This window comes from Pongo abelii, chromosome X, assembly GCF_028885655.2.
Source record: "Pongo abelii isolate AG06213 chromosome X, NHGRI_mPonAbe1-v2.0_pri, whole genome shotgun sequence".
Taxonomy (NCBI): domain Eukaryota; kingdom Metazoa; phylum Chordata; class Mammalia; order Primates; family Hominidae; genus Pongo; species Pongo abelii.
Genome location: NC_072008.2, coordinates 90,733,323 through 90,753,846, shown reverse-complemented (window position 1 = coordinate 90,753,846; position 20,524 = coordinate 90,733,323). Strand labels below are relative to the sequence as shown.

The 20,524-nt window shown below is 36.3% G+C and overlaps 1 protein-coding gene and 1 long non-coding RNA gene across 19 annotated transcripts in view; one reads left to right on the top strand and one right to left on the bottom strand.

The window, feature by feature from the left end:
• ZNF711 (zinc finger protein 711) overlaps positions 1 to 353 on the bottom strand; it is a 28,931-nt gene extending 28,578 nt beyond the window's left edge. For 5 of the 16 annotated variants that reach the window (XM_054544798.2, XM_054544801.2, XM_054544799.2 and 2 more), the window contains exon 1: positions 39 to 273. The gene's annotated coding sequence lies outside the window, so the exon portion shown is untranslated. Of the gene's footprint in view, positions 1 to 38 lie in introns of all 16 variants that reach the window. The other 11 variants (XM_054544807.2, XM_054544809.2, XM_024241153.3 and 8 more) reach the window with 4 other exon arrangements.
• Positions 354 to 435: 82 nt separating this feature from the next.
• LOC112131005 (uncharacterized) overlaps positions 436 to 20,524 on the top strand; it is a 100,279-nt gene continuing 80,190 nt past the window's right edge. For 2 of the 3 annotated variants that reach the window (XR_010139055.1, XR_008518112.1), the window contains exon 1: positions 436 to 627. This is a non-coding gene — a long non-coding RNA (uncharacterized LOC112131005). Of the gene's footprint in view, positions 628 to 20,241; positions 20,286 to 20,524 lie in introns of all 3 variants that reach the window. The other variant, XR_002913165.2, reaches the window with a different exon arrangement.

Sequence of the window (20,524 nt, the reverse complement as noted above, 5' to 3'; positions counted from 1 at the left end):
TCCACGTCCCTCTAGTTTCTCGTCAGGAGTCTCCTTACCTGCTGCTGCAGCTACAGCTGCCGCCGCCGCTGCCGCCGCCGCCGCCGCCTCCGTGCCGCCAGTCGGACTGTGACCGCGCTCTGGATGGCTGCGGGGGGCGGCAGCTGTGGATCCCTTAAGGTCCTCACATTCGGGTTTCCGAGGTTCCGCAGCCCGAGCCAATCACAATCTACTCTGCGTCTGGGAGGCGCGCCGCCTCGTTCTCCTTTATATTGCTGCTGACATGCTGAGGTTGCATTACGTCACGCTACCCTTGCTGCAGGGTAGAGGGCCAAAGGGGGGTCTCGCGCACGCGCGCGCGCGGGAGATCGAGGCGCCCGCGCTAGGTTAGTGCGAGACCCCGCCGGCTTGCGGCGGGGGCTGAGCGCCGGCCAAGTCCAAGTGCGCAAGCCCAGATCTCGGCGCGCCCCTGAGGAGTTTCTGTGGGAAGATTTTCTGTTTTCCAGGTTTCCCAAGGGAAACGAAGAAAGGGAGGGGGATAATCAATGACTGAACCTCTAATAGATGTTGGACGACGTTAAAAAAAAAAAAATGTATCGTCCCTACCCTCGAGGATTTGACAAATTAGACTGACCAGAGTGATAAGAGGTATGCCTCACCCCAATAAAACCTGTGTGTGTTGCAGTTTCCCTTCCTCCCTCCCTTCATTTCTTTTCTATTTTGTAATGGTAGACAATTCGATGAAGAAAGTGAAGGAGAGTGAAGAAAGGTATAGAAAGGAAAAGATGAACAAGGGACCTCAATGAAGTGGACACTAAATATCTCATGAATGTGTCACTTTCAGCTTCTGTCTGCAAAAAGTGGGAGGACAGTGAGAAATTCGTTGGGTGACGGATGGGGAAAACAGTGATGAGATGTGATGAAAGGTAGGTGGGGACTAGATTGCGTAAGCAAAGGGTCTTATGTTTTGCCTATTTTAGCTTTAATTCTATAAGCATTTGGAATCAATAACAGTGTTTAAGCAGGGAAAGGATAGGTTCCTAAAGAAAGTAACTCTTTATCTTTGCAAATCATTTGAATATTTACAAATAAAGCATGTTATTATTCTCGATTCTAGATACATTCTTCAGGTCTCTATAACCTAATATACCACTAAAGTTTTTGATAAAATTATAGAAGATGTGAAAGTCCTAGCACAGTACCTGGCTCATAGTAGACCAGGAGTCGGCAAACTTTCCCTATAAAGGGCCGGATAGTAAATATTTTATTTTTGTAAATAAATAGTAGTAAGCAAAATATTTTTTGAGGGCTATAGCGTCTCTGTCACAACTACTCTGCTCTGCCATTGTAGCCCCAAAGTGGCCATAGACACGTTCAGCAGAATGAGGAGATACAATTTCCAAGCTTGAAAAGGGTGAAATTCAGTTATTACTAAAACGTGAAGTATGATAAATAGATAGATAAGAGATTGGTAAATTACCTTCCAGTATGAGGTTCAAAGTTTCTCTGCAAGAAATGCAATTTCTGCAAAGCCCGTACACAGTGGGCACAGAGAAGGAGCATGCTCGTGTGCGCACATGTGGTATGTATGTGTATGTGCATGTGTAATGATGGTAAAATATTTGTTTTCCTTACTTTTGAGTTCCAGGGAGAGATAAGTGAGCATGGCTGTGTTCCAGTAGAACTTTATTTATGAACGCTGACATTTGAATTTTATTTCATCTTAATGCTCAGTGAAAAATTATTCTTCTTTGAATTTTTTCTACAATTAAAAATGTAAAAATCATCTTAGTCATAGGCCATAGAATAACAGGCAGCAGTCCAGATTTGGCTTGTGGGCCATAGTTTGCCCACCTCTGTAGGTTTCATTTACTTAAGCTTTTATTTTCCATTCTAGAAGAAGAAAGATGTTTTTATGAGTGTGTCCTCATACATGATATTTTTCTGTGTTGGATAGCCTGGCAAATACTACTAATGGTCTTGTCCCATGGCAATTCCAACAGGACACTCAAAGAAGAAAGCTGAGAAAGATGTGGGGTTTTTACATCAATCACCTTTGTGAATGGTACACTGTGGGAGATAATTTTTAAAACCTGAAGGCCATCCTTGCTCTTCCCTCTTTATCCAAACATCTAGTCAATGAAAATATCCTGAGAATTCTTCCTCTTTAATATCCGTGGAATTAATCCCCCTTTTACCTAATATCATTACCTTGTTCAGGTTCACATGTCTTCTTAACTGGATTATTGCAACACCTTGCTAACTAGTTCCTCTGTGTCCATTTACTCACCAAATTCCCAAATCAAAAATGACAAAATCAGAAAAATATATCAAGTCGATTCTCCCCATTCCATTTTCACTTCAGTTGAGGCCCTCACCAATGAGACAGTAGTAATAGTCTTCTGACTTATTTCTCTGCTCCACTTGGTATCTTTTACAGTGTAGAGTCTACATCATCACTGAATTCACTTGCATAACAAAACAAACAAAACTGATTATTTTACTCGCCTGCTTAAACATTGCTATCAGTTTCCACTAGAAGTCAAGGATAACACCCAGACAAGTACAAAAAGAGAGTTTTGGTAATCCCGGCTGGGGAACAATGGGGAGACCATCCAACATATGTCCTTTAGATATTTGGCCAATACTTATTTAAAGGAAGAAACTGACTAATAAATGGGAAAAAAAAAACTGTTAGAGCTGGCTGTTTATGCTATTTTGGAAAATAGTATTGTTTTTATATGCATGTGTTAACATTTTTGAAGTTTCATATTAGTCTCAAGACCAATAATGTTAATTAGGTGCTATAAACTTTGTAATTTGTAGCTTCTTTGTTGTGTAGGTGGTTCACTTCACTCCCTCTACTAGCCTTGGTAATCCTGGCCAACTAATAGTGTTTTGCTATGGTACATTTAAAAATTGCTGTCCCTTCTGCCTCTGGACTCACAGTTTGTCGTCAACTATATTATCTTCAATCTCAGCCTCATCTAGGAAAACTCATACCCTGCTTTCACTGTAACCTGGGCAACTCCCAAGGAGATAATCTAAAGTAAATTAACATGAGGATATTCTGGGTTATCTAGAAAACCTCCTTATAACTAAATACTGTCATACATTATCAACACTCACATTTGTATTTACAGCACATTGACAACAGATAGTAGTATTTTAATTGTTTTGAGCTGATTTGAAGTGAAGGTGTCATACTTTGTTTTTAAATTACGTGGTTCTATCAGGTTCACTATACATAATACAATTTCTTGGTAGTTAGAATAGAGTGGTGGGGGAAGCGAGTCAGCCTATAGTGTACAATAAGGCAAACCACATTCAATATGCCAATACGGAGTCATGTTCATGTTGTGAGCTGCAATTTAATTTCAGCAAAACAATATAATGCATAACATGAAATTCATGCTGTTAAATTATTGGTTTTGTTGTTTATTGTGTGGTTTTATAATTATATAGGCATCATAAGCCCAAAGCATTCATTTTTTTCTATTTTATTTTAAAATTTCAACTTTTGTTTTATATTCAGGAGATACATATGGGGGCTTGTCACCTGGGTATATTGCGTGATGCTGAAGTTTGGTGTATGAATGATCCCATCCCTCAGGTAGTGAACATAGTACCTAACAGGTAGTTTTTTAGCACTTGCCCGCCCTCCTTCTCTCTCCTCTCCAGTAGTCCTCAGTGTCTGTTCTCATCTTTATGTCCATGTGTACCTAAACAAAGCATTCATATATATATGGCTCTACTGTTGTTCATATTTAAGTAACATTATAATAAAACTTCCATAATTTAAATGAACATTGAGAGTACAATTTTTCCTTTAAAATAGTCTAATAAAAAATACAAAATGACACACAAAAAGTCTGTAAATACTATCCCACGTAAAAGGTACCAGGACTCCTTGGGGGGAATAGCTAATTCCAAGTTTGAGATAAAAAAACAAATAAGATGAGATTGTGACATACTGTGTCAGAGAGCAGGGGTACCATCAAAGTCTAATGTCAAAAGTACACAGGAGGCCAGGTGTGGTGGCTCACGCCTGTAATCCCAGCACTTTGGGAGGCCGAGGTGGGCGGATCACGAGGTCAGGAGATCGAGACCATCCTGGCTAACACGGTGAAACCCCGTCTCTATCAAAAATACAAAAAAAAAAAAAGTACACAGGAGCGTCAAACAATAATAGTAACTTTGAATGATGAAAACACATTGACTATATAAAAATGCATGAGTTGATTAATGATACCGATAGAGAGGGATCCCCCTACTACCAAAGAATGAAACCTCGTTGAATACCATTTAAGGTAAATAGAACATCGACTCCTTATTCTGACAATTAGCAGTCAAAAGAAAAAAAAATCAGTATTTTATTCTGCTTTTTTTGTACAAACTTTCAGAACAACAAGAAAGCCCTAGTTTGATAAGAGAAAGTTCTTTTTGCAAGAAATACAGTTGGTAAATGTAGAAAAAATTCCAGAAATAAATGTAGAAAATCACTATTTTACAACCTCCAATGATGTAACAGATCCAGGCAAGGATCATCAGTGGGTGAAACATGAGATGAAAAAGTTTATTAAGGAGTTCAGGCCGTCATCACCTGAACCCTGTAATAATTTTATCATTGACAACATTTGGTATTGTCATTATTCTTTATTTCAGCTGATCAGATAGTTGTATAGTGATATCTCATTGTCTGACAGCTAATAATTTGTCTAATAGCTAATAATTAACACCTGTTTGTGTCCTTATTTGCCATAACTTCTTTGATGAAGCATCCGTTTAAGTTCTTTGCCCATCTTTTAATGTGGTTGTTTCCTTACTATTGAGTTTTCAGAGTTTAAAAAAAAAATACATTTTCTGGATACTAGTCCTTTATCAGATACGTGATTTGAAAATATTTTCTGTACATCATTACTGGGTCTTTTCATTCACTTTACAGTGCCTTGGGCAGAAAAAAGTTTTCAAATTTGATGAAGTCAAATTTGTCATTTTTTTTTCTTGCATGTGTTGTGCTTTGGTGTCAGTTTTAAGGTTTTTTTTTTTCCCTAAAAGTTTAATGTTTTAGTTTTTACGTTTACATATATTAATTATTTTGAGTTGGTCTTTATATAAGGTGTGAAATTCAGGTTAAGATTCATTTTCAAAGGTTCCAGCAATATTTGTTCAAAAGACAACCTTTTCTCCACTGAATTGCCTGTGTATCTTTGTAAAAATATCAAATGGCCATATTCATGTAGGTGCATATCTGTCCTATTTGTTAGATTCCATTGATTTGTGTATCTATCCCTTTACAAACACTGCTCTGACTTGATTACTCTAGCTTTATAGTAACTTTTAAAATTAAGTAGTGTGATTCCTCTAACTTTGTTTTTCTTTGTCAAAATGTAATGAGCTATTCTAGTTCTTGTGTCTTTACATGTAAATTTGAATATTAGCATGTCTATATCTATACAAATTTCTGCTGGGATTTAGGTTGATATTGTGTTAATCTATAGATCTCTTTGAGGGAGAATTGACATCATTACTATAATGACTCTTCTGTTCATGAACACAGTATGTCCATTTATTTAGGTCTTCTTGGATTTGTTTCATCAGTGTTTTGTCATTTTCAGTATATACATTCTGCACATGCTTTGTTAGGTTTGTACCAAACATTTTCAGTTTTAGGAGCTATTGTAAATGGCATTTTTAAAATTGCAGTTTCAAATTTTTCTCTGTATTTAGTTATAAGCAGTTTGAATATAATATGTCTGGGCTTGGACTTTTTTATGTTTATCCTCTTTAGGGTTCACTCAGCTTATTTTATTTTATTTTATTTCATTTCATTTTATTTTATTTTATTAATTGTGGTAAGAACACAACGTGAGATCAACCCTTTCAACAAATATCTAGTTGTACAATGCAGTATTGTTAACTAAAGCCACAATATTGTACAGCATATTTGTAGATATTAATCATCTTGACTACTGAAACTTTATACAAATTAAAAACAACTGCACATTTCCCAGTCCCCCAGCCCCTAAGAATCACCACTTTACTCTTTCATTCTATGAGTTTGACAATTTTATTGTATTTTTTTGTATTTAATATTTATGAGTACATAGTAGATGTATATATTTGTGGGATACAGGAGATAGTTTAATACAGGCATACAATATGTAATAAACACATCTCAGGGAAAATGGAGTATCTCTCATCTCAAGCATTTGTCATTTCTTTGTGTGACAATCCAATTATATTCTTTTAGTTATTTCTAAATGTGCAATAAGTTATTGTTGACTGTAGTCACACTGCTATGCTACCAGACACCAGCTCTTTTTCATTCTATTGAACTATATTTTTTGTACCCATTCACTATCCCCACTTCCCCCAACCTCCCACTACCTGTCCCAGACTCTAGTAACCATCATTCTGGTCTCTATTTCCATGAGTTCAATTATTTTAATTTTTAGCTCCAACAAATAAGTGAGAGCATGCAAAGTTTGTTTCTGTGCCTGGCTTATTTCACTTAACATAATGACCTCCAGTTCCATCCATGTTGTTGCAAATGACAGGATGCCATTCTTTTCTATGGCTGAGTAGTACTCCATTGTGTATATGTACCACATTTTCTTTATCTGTTCATTTGTTGATGGACACTTAGGTTGCTTCCAGATCTTGGCTATTGTGAGCAGTACTGCAGCAAACATGGGAATGCAGATACCTCTTCAATATACCGAATTCCTTTATTTGGGGTATATATATAGCAGTGAGATTGCTAGATTATATGGTAGCTCTACTTTTAGTTTTTTGAGGAACCTCCAAAGTGTTCTTTATGGTGGTTGTACTAATTTGCATTCCCACCAACAGTGTACAAGAGTTCTGTTTCCTCCACATACTCACCAGCATTTGTTATTGCCTGTCTTTTGGATAAAATCCATTTTTCTGGGGTGAGATAATATCTCACTATAGTTTTGATTTGCATTTCTCTGATTGTCAGTTATGTTGAGCATGTTTTTATACACCTGTTTGCAATTTGTATGCCTTCTATTGAGAAATGTCTACTCAGATATTTGACCCATTTTTAAATTGAATTACTAGATTTTTTTCCTATTGTTTGAGCTCCGTATATATTCTGGTTATTAATCCCTTGTCAGATGGGTAGTTTGCAAATATATTCTCCCATTTTGTGAATTGTCTGTACACTTTATTGATTATTTCCTTTGCTGTGCATAAGCTGTTTAACTTGATATGATCCTATTTGTCCATTTTTTCTTTGGTCCTGTGCTTCTGGGGTATTACTTAAGAAACCTTTGCCCAGATAAATGTACTGGAGAGTTTCCCCCAATGTTTTCTATTAGTAGTTTATTAGCTTGAAGTCTTATATTTGAGTTCTTAATTTATTTGGATTTGCTTTTTGTATATGGTGATGAATAGGGATCTAGTTTCATTCTCTGCATATACAAATCCAGTTTTCCCAGCACCATTTATTAAAGAGACTGTCTTTACCCCAGCGTATGTTCTTGGCACCTTTGTTGAAAATGAATTCAGTGTAGGCGTGTGGATTTGTTTCTGGATATTCATTCAGAATTGGTTCTCTATTCGTTCCATTAATTTATGTGTCTATTTTAATGCCAAAATGCTTTGTTTACTATGCTGTTTTGTTTACTATAGCTCTGTAGTATAATTTGAAGTCAGGTAATGTGATTCCTCCAGTTTTGTTCTTTTTGCTTAAGATAGCTTTAGCTATTCTGCATCTTTTGTGGTTCTGTATAAATTTTAGGATTGCTGCTTGTAGCAATCCTAACAAACATGGATTATCTTTTCATTGTTTTGTCCTATTCAATCTATTTCATCAGTGTTTTATAGTTTTAATTATATAGACCTTTAATTTAGTTCATTTATTCCTAGGTACTTAATTTTATGTGTGGATATTTTAAATGCGATTTTTAAAAATTTCTTTTTCAGATTGTTCACTTTGGCATATAGAAATGCTACTGATTTCGTATCCCGTAATGTTACTGAATTTGTTTACCAGTTCTCATAGTTTTCCAAATATAAGATCATAGCATCTGCAAACAAGGATAATTTGACTTCTTCCTTTTAAATTCAGATGCCCTTTATTTCTTTTGTCTTATTGGTCTAAATAGGACTTCCAGTACTATGTTGAATGATACTCATGAAAGTGGGCATCCTTGTCATGTTCCACATCTTAAAGGAAAGGCTTTCAGTATTTCCCCATTCATTATGATACTAGCTGTGAGTCTGTCGTGTGTGACTTTTACTGTGTTGTGGTACATTCCTTCTATTACCACTTTTTTGAGGGTTTTCATCATGAAGGATTGTTGAACTTCATCAAATGCCTGTTCAGCATCAATTGAAATGATCATATGTTTTTTGTCCTACATTCTGTTAGTATGATGTATCACATCGATTGATTTTTATATGTTGAACCATAATTACATTCTGGGATAACCTCACTTGGTTCATGACGAATAATATTTTTAATGTGTTGTTGAATTCAGTTTACTAGAATTTTGAGGATTTTTGCATCAATTTTCATTAGGAATATTAACTTATTAACTTGTACCCTTACTTTTTTGATATGTCTTTGGTTTTTGCATCATGGTAATACTGGTTTCGTAGAATGAGTTCAGAAGTATTCATTCCCTCCTCTTCCTCTATTTTTCAGAATTGCTTGAATAGGATTGGTATTAATTCTTTAAATGTTTGGTAAAGTTCAGCAGTGAAGCCATCGGGTCCCAGGATTTTTGTTACTGGAGACTTTATTACAGCTTGAGTCTCGTTACTTGTTATTGGTTTGTTCAGCTTTTGAATTTCTTCATGGTTCAATCTTCGTAGGTTGTACACGTGTAGGAATTTATCAATTTCTTCTAGGTTTTCCAGTTTATTGGTATATAGTTGCCCATAGTAGTCTCTAATGATTCCTTTAATTTCTGTGGAATTAGTAGTAATGTCTTTTTCATCTCTAATTTTATTTATTTGTGTCTTCTCTCTTTTTATCTTGATTAGTCTGGCTAAAAGTTGGTCTATTTTTAAAATCTGTTTTAAAAACCAACTTTTTACTTCATCAATCTTTTTATTGTATTTTTGTTTAAATTTCATTTATTTCTGCTCTGATCTTTATTGTTATTTTTTCTACTATTTTCGGGTTTGGTTTGTTTTTGCTTTAGTAGTTCTTTAAGATGCATCATTAGGTTGTTTATTTAAAGTTTTTCTACTTTTTTGATGTAGGTGCTTATAGCTATACAATTTCCTTTTAGTACTGCTTTGGCTATATCTCACAGATTTTGGTATATTGTGTTTCCATTTTCATTTGTTTCAATAAATTTTTCAGTTTCCTTCTTCATTTCTTCATTGCCCCACTGATCATTCAGAAGCATGTTGTTTCATTTCTGTGTGTTCGTATAGTTTCCAAAATTCTTCTTGTAATTAATTTCTAGTTTTATTCTATTGTGGTCAGAAAAGATACTTGATGTAATTTGATTGTTTTTGAATTTTTAAGACTTATATTGTCCTATCTTGGAGAATAATTCATGTGCTAAAGAGAAGAATGTGTCTTCTGTAGCTTTTGAATGAAGTGTTCTGTAAATATCTATTAAGTTCATTTGGTCTATAGTGCAGATTAAGTATAATGTTTCTTTGTTGATTTTTTGTGTGGATGATCTGTCTCATGATAAAATGGGAGGTCTCCATCTATTATTTTATTGGGATGTATCTCTCTCTTAGCAATAATAATATTTGCTTTAGGTATCTGGGTGCTCTAGTGTTGGTTGCACATATAATTGTTATAACCTCTTTCTGAATTGACACTTTTATCATTAAGAAAAGTTCTTAATTCTTAATTATAATTATAATTCTTTTTATAGTTTTTGTCTTAAAATCTATTTTGTCTCAAATAAGTATACTTACTCTTGCTCTTTTTCGGTTTCTATTTGCATGGAACATATTTTTTCATCCCTTTATTTTCAGTCTATATGTGTCCTTATGGGTGAAGTGTGATTCTTATAAGCAGCAGATTGTTGTGTCTTGTTATTGTTTTTTTAAATCCATTCAGCCATTCTATGTCTTTTGATTAGAGAGTTAAGTCCATTTACATTCAGTGTCATTATTGATATGTAAGGATTTACTCTTGCCATTTTGTTTTTTGTTTTCTGGTTGTTTTGTGGTCTTATCGTCCTTCTTTCCTCCCTTCCTGTATTCCTTGTAGTGGAAGTGATTTCCTCTGGTAGCATGATTTAGTTTCTTGCTTTTTATTTTTTGTAAATCTGTAGTATGTTTTTTGATTTGAGGTTAACATGAGGCTTACAAAGAATATCTTGTAATCCATTACTTTAAACTGAAGGCAGCCTAATACTAATTGCGTAAACAAACTAATAAGCAAAAAGAAAACTAATGAAAACTACACTTTAGCTTTGTGTCCCCATTTTAACTTTTTGTCATTTCTATTTATGTCGTAATGTACTGTCTTATGTGTTGAAAAGTTGTAGTTATTATTTTTGATCAATTTATCTTTTAGTCTTTCTATTTAAGATATGAGTAGTTTACACATTCATAATTACAGTGCTATGATATTCTGTGCTTTTCTGTGTATTTACCACTACCAGTGAATTTTGTACCTTCAGGTGATTTCTTATTATGCATTAACACTCTTTTCTTTCAGACTGATGAACTCCTTTTAGCATTTCTTGTAGGACAGACCTGGCATTGCTGAAATCCCTCAGCTTTTGTTGGTCTGGAAAGTCTTTATTTTTCTTTCATGTTCAAAGTATAATATCACTGGGTATGCTATTCCAGGGTAAAAGTTTTTTTTTTTCCTTCAGCACTTTAAATATGTCATGCCACTCTCTCCTGGCCTGTAAAGTTTCCACTGAAAAGCCTTCTGCCAGACGTATTAGAGTGTTTTTGCATGTTCATTTCTTTTATCTTGCTGTGTTTAGTATCCTTTCTTTATCTGTGACCTTTGGAAATTTGTTTATTAGATATCTTAAGGTAGTCTCATTTAGGTTACATTTGCTTGGTGTTTTATAACCTCCTTGTGCTTGAATATTGACATCTTTCTCTAGGTTTGGGACATTCTCTGTTATTATCCCTTTGAACAAGCTGTCTATCCTGATCTCTATCTCTCTACTTCCTCTTTAAGACCAATAATTCTTAGATTTGCCCTTACTGAGGCTATTTTCTAGATCTTGTATGCATGTTTTATTCATTTTATTCTTTTTATTTTTGTCTCTTCTCACCGTGTATTTTCAAATAATCTATCTCAAAGCTCAATAATTCTTTTTTTCTGTTTGATCAATTATGCAGTTAAGAGACTGATGCATTCTTCTGTATGTCCATCACATTTTTGGATTCCAGAGTTTCTGCTTTGTTCTTTTTGATTATTTCAACCTCTTTGTTAAATTTATCTGATAGGATTCTGAATTCCTTCTTTGTGTTATCTTGAATTTCTTTGGGTTTCTTCAATACAGCTATTTTGAATTATCTGTCTGAAAGGTCACATACCTCTGTCACTCTGGGATTGGTCACTCGTGCCTTATTTAGTTTGTTTGGTGAGGTCATGTTTTCCTAGGTGGATGTTTGTGAATGTTCATTGGTGTGTGGACACTGAAGAGTTAAGTATTTCTTGTAATCTTCACAGTCTGGGCTTGTTTGGAGCCTTTCTTCTTGGCAAGGCTTTCTGGGTGTTTGAAGGGACTTCAGTGTTCTAAGTTTTTGTTCACTGCAGCCATATCTTCATTAGGAGACACCCCAAGACCACTAACACTGTGGTTCTACTGACTTGGTTGTCTTGGTTAAGATCTGGAAGAATTCTCTGGATTACCAGGCAGAGACTCTTTTTCTCTTCCCTTACTTTCTCCCAAATATTGGAATCTGTCTTTCTGTGCTGAGCTGCCTGGAGCTGAGGGAAGGCTGACACAAGCAACCCTGTGGCCACCACCACTGACACTGTGCTGGACCAAACCTAAAGCCAATAGGTTAAGGGGGTCTCACCTAAGGCCTGCAGTAACCACTACCTGATTACTGCCTATATTTACTCAAGACCCTATGGCTCTACAATCTGGATGTTGTGAAGCCAGCCAGGTTTGTGTTTTTCCCTTCAGGATGGCAAGTTTCCCCTGTCCACAGGCAGGTCCAGAGATGTCATCCAGAAGCCAGGCCCTGGAGTTAGAAACCTTAGAAATGTACCTGGTGCTCTATTCTAGTGTGGCAGAGCTGGGACCCAAGCCACAAGTCAAAGTCATTTACACTCTTCCCTTTTCTTTTCACAAGCAAAGGAGTTGCTTCCTGTGGCCACAAACATCCCAGAGCCATGGCGAGTACTGCCTAGACACCACCAATGTTCACTCAAGGCCCAAGGGCTATTCAGCCTGTTGTGGTGAATGCTGCCAGGCCTGGGACTCTCCCCACAGGATAGTGGGCTTTTCTCTAGCCCAATATAAGTCTAGAAATGACATCCAAGAGCCAAGGCCTGGATTCAGGGATCCCAAGAGCTTACTTGGTGCTCTTGTTCCCTGTGGCTGAACTGGTAGCCATGCTGCAAGGCAAAGTCCCCTTTACACGTTCCTCTTCTTTTCTCAAACAAAAGGAACCTCTCTCCATAGCCACACCAGCTGGGAATGTACTGGATTAAGCCAGCACTCGCCACCTTAAGCCAGCACATCTCTGAGTATCACCCAAAACCCACACTGAGTGTTGCCTGGGCACCATTCAGGACCCAAGCGCTGTTTATTCAGCAGATGATTCATCTTGCCAGGACTGGGTTCTTCCCTTTAAGCTTGTGGGTTCTGTTCTGGCCCAGGCTGTGTCTAGATTTTTGTCTGGGAGCCAGGTCTTGTAATGGGGCCTCACAACTTGGCTCAGTGCTCTCTCCTACTGTGGGTGAGCTGGTATCCAAGTTGCAAGACAACGTCTTCTTTACTCTTCCTCTCCTCTCTTCAAGCAGAAGAAAGGAGTTTCTTTCAGAGCTGTGAGCTATGTGCCTGGAGTTGTGGGAGTGGTGGTGCAAGCACTCCCTTGCCTGCCCCAGCTAGTGTCTTATTAGGTTGTATGTCCCCCGAGTCCACTAACTCTGAGCCCAGCACAGCAGGAGTACTTGCATAGGAATTGCAGTTCTTATGGCCTAGACTGCCTTTCAAGTTTATTTAGATTCCCAGAGCAGTTTAGCCCGCAGTGGCAAGGCTTTCTGGAACCCAGGTTCCAAGTACTGGGATGGCCTTCTGGCTAGAGCTAGTCTAAATATTCCCTCTGTGGGCACCAGCTGAGTTCTGCCTGATGTTGCTTTTCCCTGTGGCAGGAGAGCACTGAGTTCTAATGCAAAGTCTCACAGTCCTTGCACTCTGCCTCCCCCAAGCACACAGGTTCTCTCTTTGCACCACTCTGCCACTGCCCTGGCATGGAGGAGTGGTGGCATTGGAAATTGAAGACTGCTTTTCCTACCTTCTTCAGTACCTCTTTCAGTGATATGAAGTTAAATCTAGTACTGTGATCCCTTACCTGATTATTTGGTTCTAATGAAGGTACTTTTTTGTGTGGATAGTTGTTCAATTTGGTGTTCCCACAGGGAGGATGATTACTGGAATCTTCTATTTGGCCATCTTACTCCACCTCCCACTGAGTTTGAGTATTTTAGATACTGCCTTTAAGTGGAATCATGCAAAATTTGTCCTTCTGTGACTAGTTTATTCCTTTTAGCATAATGTCCTCCAGCTTCATCCATATTAATCCAAGTGGCAGGATGTCCTTTATATTCAAGGTTGACTAGTATTCTTTTGTATGCATATACCACATTTTCTTTATGCATTCATTTGTGGGTATAAATTTAGCTTGTTTCCATCTCTTGGCTACTATGAATAATGTTTCAGTGAACATGGGAGTGCAGGTATCTCTTTGAGATCCTTATTTCAATTCTTTTGGATATATACCCAGAAGTGGGGTTGCTGCATCATATGGTAGCTCTATTTTTAGTTTTTAAAGGAACTTCCATACTTTTTCCATAATGGCCATACCAATATACATTCCCACCAGCAATGTACAAGACTTGCCAACATTTGTTGTGTTTTTATTTTTTAATAATAGCCATTCTAACAGATGTGATGTTACTTCTTACTGTGGTTTTGATATGCATTTCCTGATAACTAAGGATATTGAGCATCATTTCATATATTTATTGGCCATATGTATGTCCTCTGTGGAGAAATGTCTATTCAACTCTTTTGCCTATTTTTTAATTGGGTTATTTGGTTCTTTTGCTTTGTTTTGTTTGCTTTTTATTTGTAAGAGTTTGTTATGTATTTTGGATATTAAGCCCTTATCAGATTTAGAAATATTTTCTCTCATTCCATAGTTTGTCATTTCACTCTGTGGACTGTTTCCTTTGCTGTGTAGAAGCTTTTTAGTTTGATGTATTCCCACTTGTCTATCTTGGTTTTTGTTGTTGCTTCTGCTTTTTGTTTCATATCCAAGAAATAAATGCCAAGACAAATATCATAAAGCTTTTCTCATATGTTTTCTCATAGGCGTTTTACAGTTTTAGGTCTTATGTTTAAACCTTTAATTCATTTATAGTTGATTTTTGTGTATGACATAAAATAAAGAAATGACCAATTTCATTATTTTGCTTGTGTATATCTAGTTTTCCCAACACCTCTTCTTGAAGAGATTATCATGTTCTCATTGTGTATTCTTGGCATCCTTATTGAAGATCAATTGGTTGTATATGCATGATTTTATTTCTGCGATATCTATTCTGTTCCATTGGTCTATATGTCTGATTTTATGCCAGTGCATATTGTTTTTATTACTATAGCTTTGTAATATATATTGAAATCAGGAAATGTGATGCCTCCAGCTTTGTTGTTTCTCAAGATTGCTTTGGCTTTTTGGGTTCTTTTTGTGGTTCCATATGAATTTTAGGATTGTGTTTTTTATTTGTGTAAAAAATGTCATTGGGATTTTGATAGGGATTGCATTGAATCCATAGATCTCTTTGGGTAGTATGAACATTTTAACAATATTAAGTTTTCCAACTCATGAACATAGGATGCCTTTCTATGTATTTGTGTCTTTAATTTTTTCATCAGTGTTTTGAGGTTTTCAGTTTAGAAGTCTTTCACCTACTTTAAGTTTGTATTCAAGTATTTTATTCTTTTAGATGCTATTGTAATTGGAATTATTTCCTTTTCTAATAGTTCATTGTTACTGTATATAAACACAACAGTTTTTGTATGTTAAATCTGTATCCCACAACTTTACTGAATCAGTTTATTAGTTCAAACAATTGTTTTGTGGAATCTTTACAGTTTTCTAGATATGAGATTATCTCAAGGTAAATTTCTTCTATAACTGATCTGTTGAGACTTTTTTTTTTAAATTCTGAATGGGTGTTGAATTCTGTCAAATGCTTTTCCTGCTTCTATTGAGATTATAATGTGGTTTTTATACTTATGTTAATTTGTTATATTACACTCTGAGATTTGCATATATTAACCATCCTTGCATATGAGGGATGAATCCCACTTAGTTGTGGTGTATGATACTTTTAATATGGTATTGAATTTGGTTTGCTAGTATTTTGTTGAGAATTTTTGCCTCTTTGTTAATCAAGGATTAATTGCTCTTCAGTTTTCTTTTCTTGGAATATCTTTGTATGTCTCTGGTATCAGGGTAATGCTAGCCTCATAACATGAATTTGGAAGTATTTCCTCCTCTTCTGTTTTTTAAAAGTATGAGAAGGATTGGTGTTAATTCTTTTTTTAGATATTTGGTAGAATTCACCAGTGAAGGCATCTGGTCCTGGACTTCTCTTTGCTGGGAGTAGTTGATTAATGATCCAGTGTCTTTCCTGTTTCAGTTTAGTGCCTTTTCATTGTGACTTGAAAAATTCTATTTAGCATTTCACTGGTAGATTGGATGTGGAGTAGAGATAAAGAGAAAAGTCAAGGATGACTCCAAAGTTTTCAGCCTGAGCAAGAGGAAGGATGGAGTTGCTGCCATCTGAAATGGGGAAGTCTGTAAAAGTGGAGCAAATTTTTAGCGAGTTCAGCTGTGGATCTAAGTTCATGATGTTTGTTAAATATTCAAGTTGAGTTGGATTTCAGCAGAGAAGTCCAGAATAGAAATACAAAATTTGGAGATCATCAAGAAAGAGTGTATATTTAGAAGAGAAGGACTGAACTCTGGAGAATTGTTAGAAATCATAAAAATGAGAATAAACTAGCAAATAACACTGAGAAGAAGAGACCAACAAGGTAGGAGGAAAACTAGGAGAGTATGATGTTTTGGAAGCCTAAAGAAGTGACCAGTTGCATGGAATGTACTGATAGTTCAAAGAAGATGGGGACTGAGAATTGACCATTGGATTTTGCAACATTGAGGTCATTGGTGACCTTTACAAGAGCAATTTCAGTGGAGTGGTAGGTATAAAAGCCTAGTTGTAATGAGCTCTATAAAGAATGGGATGAATGGAATTGGAAACTAGAAATCAAGAAAACTCCTTTGAGGGATTTTCTTCTAAAGGAGGCAGAGAAATTGGGCAATAGCTAGAGGGGGCTACAGGGACATCAATAGACATTTTTTTTAAATGTGAGAAATTATAGCACATTTCTATGCTGATTGGAACTGGTCCAGTAGAGAAGGGGAAATTAATAGGGCAGGTAAGAAAAGAATTACTGGAATGACATCTTTGAATAGGGAGAAGGTATGTGTTCTAGTACACAATGAAGGAGTCTGCCTTACTTAGGAGTATGGATAAGGACAAGAGCAGAGGCAGGATATGTGTGCATTCTTGCAGTTAGGTCAGTTGGAAGTTATCTTCTGATGCTTGTAGAAAATCTCTCCTTTAAGAAGTTCATCATTATGGAAGTTCCAAAAATTTATGAAAGTAGAGAGAATAGATTAATGAACCTAATAGATTAATGAACCTTCATGCTCTCATCACCCAACTTTAACAATTATCTGTTCATGACCTATATTTTGTTCTATAGCCCCCTCTACACTCTTTCCCCTCCCCAGATTATTTTGAAGTAAATCCCATGTATCGTATTATTACAACTCTAAGTATTTTATTATATGCCTCTAAAAGATGGTGCTTTAAAAAATATAACCACATCACCATACCTAAAATATTAACAATAATTCCTTAATATTATTATATGTCCAAACCGTGTTCCAAATTCCCCAGTTGTCTTTTTATAATGTTTGTTTGAATTGTGGCCCACATAAAGACCATGTGTTGTGATTGATTGATGTGTCTCTTATGTCACTTTTAATCTATAGATGCTCTTTTCATCTACATTACCCAGTTTATTTCTTGATAAAACTGAACTATTTGTCCTGTAGAGTCCCCCACAGTCTGTATTTTGCGATTGCATCCCCATGGTGACTTTCAACATGTTCTTCTGTTCTCTGTAATTCCTCATTCAGAGGTTTGATGAGATCTGGGTATAATGTTTGCAAGAATACTTTATAAATGGTGGTATATACTTCTATCAAGAAGCACATAATGTCCCGTTGTTTCCTTTGTTGGGATGTTAGCAGCCATTGATAATTTTTGTTTAGATCTATTAATTGATTGGGTGTTTCTGGAATTAGCAGGAATATTTGTAAAAAGAGAAGCATTTCCTCTTTTCTTTTAAGTTATACTTTTGTGCAGTTCAAAGTTTTGTTTGGATTGCTTTAATTTTCTCGGTGAAGTATTAAGTAAGGGTATCAGGTAGAATGAAGAGAGATAGGAAATATTAGAGATTTTAGGAAGAGAAGGTGTGAAATAGACATCTAAATGAGAGGCAACATGATTGGACTAGAGAGATTTAGTATGATTGCTAGGTAGCAATAAGAGCACAGATGAGGTTCGTGGTCAAGAATTTAATTAAGACCAATAAGTGTGGTTGTATGCTTTTTAAAAATCACCTTCACCTGTATGGAGGTAGGTTAAAGTAGGGAAAGGACTGGCCTTAAGCAGGCTTTGGTTTTGGCAGCTGAACTCAAGCAAGAAAAAGGCAAGAATATTCAGGACATATACAAGGGAATGATTATGGAATTTGCATTAGGTAGAGGGGAAACGGGACATGAGAATGATAAGTTACTGTAAAAAGCTGATAGGGTCCAAAGAATGCATATCTTGTAAACATTGAAGAATTATAAAAGCCAGGGTGCTAAAAGGAGTGTGCTGAAGAGATGAAAGGTGCTGATTAGATAGTGGAATGTTTAAAACTGAGATTATAGACAGGGAATGAATATAAGAGGGGCTGAGGAAAAGTGGTGGATAGCTCCCTGGAAGAGAGGAGATCAAGGAAATGAGAACCCAATAAATCTGAACATTTATTAATATATATTGATCGCCAAGTATTATGACAGTCACTAGGCCAGAATCTAAACTCCTCAAGTAATGAGTAGTATAACTCAATAAGAAGGAACAGTAAAATATAAGCTCCATGTGGACAGGGAATTTTGTCCAGTTTTATCATCGTATCCCTAACCCTTAGAATAATAACTGTCATATAGTAGAGTGTTCAATACATGATTGCTTTATGAATGAACAACTAAATGACTGAATGACTTGAAATTCAAAGCTGGGTGGCGTTTAAGGAAGACAGAAGGATAATGGCCTGGAAGTGGTAATGAGGTGCAAATAGGACATCTAACCCAACTTTAGGACCATTGATTTGAGGAATATGGGAAAGAAAGCAGTTGCCATTTGGGCTTTAGGGAAGCAGTGTCTTCATTGGAAAGCTAGAGTTCTTAGAGCAAGTAGGTGAAAGGAATATTTGGAAAAGAGGTTGAGGATATAAATATTTTTTCTGGTGATGGACTGTAAGTTCTAGTAGACACTGCAGGAGAGTTTCAGGAAATGGGGAAGGGTGGGAAATAGGGTCAAAAAATAATGTGCAGAGTTGCATGGGGAATAAAGTGTAGGGATTTGGGATTTCTGGACTTCTTTAGTTGACTGAAGTAAACAGAGATAAAGGACATAATTATATAATTCTAGTAATATCAAAGCAGGTAATGGTTGTGAGACTATGAGTGTGGGGGTTGGGGGAGAGAGAGATGGGGGTCCTGCAAGGAATGCAGAAAGCTATGAGGCCAGTTCTTCATTCGTGTAATATAAAGATCAAGACCAGGGAACAGGGGATAGCTCCCTCCTAATTCCTGGAGCACAAGGGGCTCTGGATTCCTTTTTGGTTCCTGTGTATCATAGGGTTGAATGCCAGAAATCTCTTTTGAGTACTACTAAAGGAGAACATCAGAGAAAAAGAGATATTTCTTGCATATGAACTTTGTGCTTCAGCCATACTTGAATTACTTGAAGTTCCCTCAGTACACCATGTTCTCTTATATCTTTTTGCCTGCTGATCCCTCTTCCTGGTTTATCTCCCATCCATCCCCCATCTATCCAGAATGCTTCTATTCATTCTTCACGACTTAGCTTAAGTGTCTCTTCCATGCAGTCTTTCTGCCTTTGCATATTTAAGGAAAATTTAGGGACTTCCTCCTGTTGTATTCCTTAGTACTCCATAAATATGTCATCATCTTGACATTTAATTTTTATTGAATTTTTACTGGGATAGTGTGGATTCACATGCAATTGTAAGACATGATACAGAAATATTCCATGTACCATTTACCCGGTTTCCCCCAATGGAACATCTTGTAGAACTTTAGTTCAGTATTACAATAAGATTGACATTGACACAATTCACCCATGTTATTCCAATTTCCCTAGTTTTATCTGTAGTTGTGTGTGTGTATTTGTTCTATAAAATGTTATATGTGTAAGTTCATGTATCCACTACCACAGTCAAGATACAGAACAATTTCATCACTACAAGGATCCGTTTTGTTGTCCTTTTGTAACCACACCTACTTTTCTCCCACCTCCCTAACTCAATCTCTGACAACCACTAATCTGTCCTCTTTGTCTAAAATTTAGTCATTTCAAAGTATTATAAAAATGGAGTTACAGTATGGAACCTTTGGGGATTGTCTTTTTTTCACTTAGCATAATCCTTGGGGATCCATTCAGGTTGTTGCATGTATGTATAGTTCATTCCTTTTACTGTTGAACAGTGAAACATTGTATGGAACAGTGAAACATGTGTCATGGTTTGTTTATTCATTCACTAGTTGAAGGCAAAGTGTCTCCTTTCCAGTTTTTGGCTGTTACAAAGAAATCTTCTATTTGTATACAGTGCAGGTTTTTGTGGGAATGTAAGTTTTCCTCTTTTTTTTTTTTTTTTTTTTTTGATATATACTCAGGAGTGGAACTGCTGAATATAGTGGAAGGACCAGGGACTTAAAGGGTAAGTCCATCTCGTCTTATCAGGAAGGCAAAAACTTTCCTGAAATCCTCTCACTATCACACTTCCCCTTCAATCTCATTGACCAGAACTAGTGGCAATGGAGGCTGTAAAAAAGGAACAACCTTAGATATTTCAAACAAAATTTGGATTCTGTTAGCAAAGATTAAAGGGATATTTGTGATGAAATTAACAGTGCCTGCTAAAATGTCAATGTCTCAGAATGAAAGAAGCTGAATAGA